General features: G+C 46.8%; 1 protein-coding gene across 1 annotated transcript in view; it reads right to left on the bottom strand.

Annotated features, from left to right (window-relative positions):
* Positions 1 to 1035: 1035 nt before the first annotated feature.
* Positions 1036 to 4384, bottom strand: part of meis1b (Meis homeobox 1 b) — a 62325-nt gene continuing 58976 nt past the window's right edge. Inside the window, exon 12 of the mRNA XM_068740942.1 lies at positions 1036 to 1259. The gene's annotated coding sequence lies outside the window, so the exon portion shown is untranslated. The remainder of the gene's footprint in view (positions 1260 to 4384) is intronic.

The following is a 4384-nucleotide window of genomic DNA, read 5'->3' as shown; positions in this document are numbered from 1 at the left end:
GTCTCGTCAAAAGGTTACCTTTAACAGAAAAGTGTTAAGCGTGACGTCGCTGTGTTTGGAAAGAACAGCGGTGAGTTACTGGAGAATCGTTCAATCGCAGATGGTCGGATCATTTCTTTATACCAGCAGAAACATTTCACCAGTCCAGGAAGAAACAAACAACTGATATGAGAATGTAGCAAAAAATAAAATAACCAAAAATGGACTGAACAAGGTGTCGACACGGCAGCGGTTGAAACAAATGAAGCGTACCCTGCATGTTTGTGTACAACATGTAAACAAAACCAAAACAGCACATCTGAATCAACATCCCACTCTTAAATAAAAGCCTATGAGTATTAACAGAATGATCCAATTGTCTCTTTATTCATTCACTTTTGTTTTCCCTTAAAAAAAAAAGAGCGTTGTGATCCTATGGGGGGGGGGGGGGGGGGGGGCAGGAGATCTGTCCCCCCAGATCAGATCGGATGGAGCGATGGCACACACACAGTGTGGAAAGAAGTCAGAAAAAAAGAGAAAAAGTTCACATCCTTTAAAAAAAAAAAAAAATTCTATTAGAAACAACATAATATGCAGAACAATACAATAGCATTTACAATACTTAAATTCCCAGTTCTTGTGAGAGTCCAGCGTAATTTTACAACAGTATACAGTATATTATCTTTCTCCGCTTGCTTCCCAATCGAGGGCTTGATATAGTTATAATTTCCTTTCTCTCGCTACCCTTTTCATGTGCCGAGCCATTACATCATTTAAAGGGCACATCTTTTTACTCATGTGAGTGTCCTGTCGGATACAGACATTGGCTTCCCCTCGGTTCGACCCCGTCGTCCCGAGGAGCGGAGTGCTCTTCACAGGAAGTCTCTTTTGTTTGCCAAAGAGTCTAGAATTTCTCACCAGATGCTGTGTTCGCCAAAGGTACGGGCACATCTCATCCATGTGCACAATCGCAATCACTTTGAATGGAGGAATCCATGTGAGCCTAGTAGGCAGAGGCAATGGGGGGACAGGAGGCGGGGGGGGGGGGGGGGGGTCTGTCAGGACGGGACAGGGGTGCAATTGGGTTTGATCTTCTGTGCATTGCATCACTGGAGACGCGGACTCAGGTCGCAGATATCAGCCATATCAAAATGCTTCGGGTCTTGTCGGTGGACGGAGTGGTTTGCCGTCAGTTGTGGTTGTCAGTTAGTCGGGTGGTCCCATTCCCGTGCTCCGCAGCCCTCTGTGAGACAGGCGATCCTCCGGTTTGCCCTGCCGTCCTGAGGAAAAGAGGAAATCGAAAGGGTTTTTAAATGAACAGCTTTGCCCAGGTAAATGAGAGTGTTTGCATTTGGGGGAAGATCTGAGCCTGCTGTGATCGGCTGATGGGAGAGAGGGACTATTTTAGTTTCTAGTCAGCTGGTATCAGTTATATGAACGTCTCTAACTTCAATCCAGGAGTTACAACCTCGCAGTCTGGGGAAGATCAGAGTCGATGCTGCAGAGACAAAAAAGTTCCTCCGGACGGGGGACGATATGAAAATATAGTCCTTATTTAAAATCCAATTCATGTGCAAAGTCAAATGTTATAAAGCTCTGAGCAAATTACAAGGAGGTTTCCATGCACCGCTGTGACAGGAATTATTCAACTGCTGAAGAAAACTGTTGAAGAAGTTAGATGCCATTAATATTTGATAAAATAAGACAGCGGTTCTCACTCGACTTTAGAAAGCAGACTCTCCGGTTACACTAGTGCAGGATCCGGATCTGCAGGTCTGACCCTGGAAGAGCATCATGAATGCTAATCTGGGTCAGACTACCGGCCCTAGACTTCATCCGGAGGCGGTTAATCCTACACCTTCAGTACAGGAGGAGAGACCAAACACACACACGATCGAGTTGAAGCGATACACAAATCCTTTGCTTGATCCTTTGCTTACAGTCAGCAGCTTAAATTATTTAGGTGAGCATTAAAAGTGAAATTCAAAGTCGTGGTGTCAGTCTAAAACTCAAAAAGCCTCATGTGTGTCACATGTAATAAGACAAACGGCAAAATGATGCGATACGCTGCACCAAAAAACGATTCGTACGATAAAAAGAGGAGTAGAGAAATCCGTTTTCTCTCCCTACATTCCTCACTTTAAAGCCAACATCCATCACAGCAGGGGGAGCGGCGGCCATTGTTGTCAAACCAAAGAGGGGGGGGGGGGGGGGGGGGGGCTCGCGTCACCTGAGAGCGCCCAGGTGCTCGCGTTCACCGCGTTACAGATGCTATCATAAACGCTGTCATCATTTGATGTGCCAAAACCCACAATACTACTACTTTACTATAATTATACTTAACTAAAATACTCTGTTCGTGGTTCCAGCATACGAGTATCTGTCCCAGGCTAACGAGAGCTCGCTAAGGATGGAAGTAAATCCATGTTTCTAATAAACACCACGCGAGCTTGAAAGAACAAACTTGCTAACAAGGTCTTTCTGTTAATAAGCTAATCAATATATTGAGCCGTAAACCTCCTTCCTCAGCCTCCAAAGGGGATTCCTGAGGGCCCAAATCAACAGGGACACACATTCACACGGACAATACAAGGGGGGGGTACTAAATCCCCACCGGGACCATTTTTCCTGATGTTCGTTATTAGTAAAGAGTTCATCCACCAGAAAGTGGGATTAAGCGTGGGGAGTGACGGCAGGAGGGTGCACCGTGGAGGTGGAGGGGGGGGGGGGGATCTTGACCCCTCAGCAGAAGGTTAACAAATTTGTGCTTAATGATTGAAGCGATGAATCCCGGGACAAAGGATCTCCAGCCGAGACCGGCAGCAAAGGGGTTACAGGCGCCGGCTCGCCCAAGCGTTCCCCCCAACATTTTGAAGTGGGCCGAGAGAAAATTCCCCGTGGTCTGCACCATAATTAATTCTTCCACCCTGTGATAACTATTGTCCTGAAACTGAAAATTACAGTTTTCAGGGGGCCGCCCTCGGCTAATTTGGTACAAGATGGAGAGAGGAAGAAGAGAGAGAGGGTCGAGGGCGATCCGGGTGTCATTCCGGTTGCTATCGGAGGCTCGGCTCGCTTCTGCTTCACTTGCCGGGCTTCATCTCTGCTGACAGGTGTATTGTTTCGCATGGGGTTATAAGCCCTGTGGTCGTCGTCGGGTGGAAAGCATGACGCGTTTCACTACGCAAGACTAATTGGCTTTAGTTTGAGCTAATGTTGCACCTTCTGCATCGAGGCGCCGCCGCCGCTCGGCACAATAACCGCCCAGTTTAGCCCCGCGGTAACAAAACCTCCAGTCTGCTAATGAAAATAGCTTATAATATATAATGAACCTGTGCTCTCTTAATCAACTAATATAATCCCCACCGCCCGATAATAACCTATTAATATAATTGCTCATGAAAGAAAAGAACACGTCACTTACATTTTAATTGACCTAGAAAGGAAATAGCAATATTCGACAAGCTAGCAGTTAGCAAACGGCTAGTTAATGACGCTGTGAGGAGGAGGCTGGAGCCATATTTCCTTCACCATCCCTCCCTCCTCCCTTCCCTCTTGTAGTTTACGCTTCCCTCTTCATCCATCCCTCCCTCTCTCTTTCTGCCCCCTCCCCGTTTTCTTTCTTCCGCCGTCTACTTGCCTTTGCCAGTCTTGCAGAGGATTCCTCTGGTGGCCCAATTACGGGATTCAGCAGGCAAATTGAGGCTGTTTAAAGCAAGGTCTGCTGGGAAGGCTGCAGCTGCTGGAAAGAGGCAGCTTGGACATGGTGAACCAGCCCTCGTGTTTACACACTTGCACGCACACCCACACAGCTTTTCCACCACCATCAGTCCCTACGTTTCAAACCTAAAGGACACCGGCCAACGTCTTCGCTTTGGACAGTTTCCGACTAAAACAAGAGTGGCATATTTTCATTGTGGCACACACCCACACACACACACACACACATGCGAGCACATTCTGCGGAGGGTTAATGGTCTCTATTTTTGTAAACCGAATAAGTCAAATCCATTGGTCACACCTCTGGTGATGGCATATTTAATTTGGATCTAGTCAATTAGGCCCAGCTAAGCTCCATACCCTGCTGGCTACCTCCTCCATTTTGCACTAGTTTGTGTCCCCTCCCCGTGCCAGGAGTAATCCTATTACCATACACACACACATGCACATACATCCACAGTCACACAGACGTGTTTGTGTGTGTGCGTGCACGCACCCACACACGTTTAAGTGGCATGCATTTCATATATGAATGTCTGTATATGGTATACACAAACCCACACGGGGTATAAACACACACAAAACAATGACGTTTCACCACGGTTGGACCCAAAGCCACTTTATACACACTGCACTGTAACAACACCAAGCCTGTATACATCCAGAATTATGTGGGAGTCTATTT

The sequence above is a fragment of the Brachionichthys hirsutus genome, chromosome 7 (genome assembly GCF_040956055.1).
Source record: "Brachionichthys hirsutus isolate HB-005 chromosome 7, CSIRO-AGI_Bhir_v1, whole genome shotgun sequence".
NCBI lineage: Eukaryota > Metazoa > Chordata > Actinopteri > Lophiiformes > Brachionichthyidae > Brachionichthys > Brachionichthys hirsutus.
The sequence above is the reverse complement of the archived record's forward strand: the minus strand, read 5'-3'. Positions and strand labels throughout refer to the sequence as shown.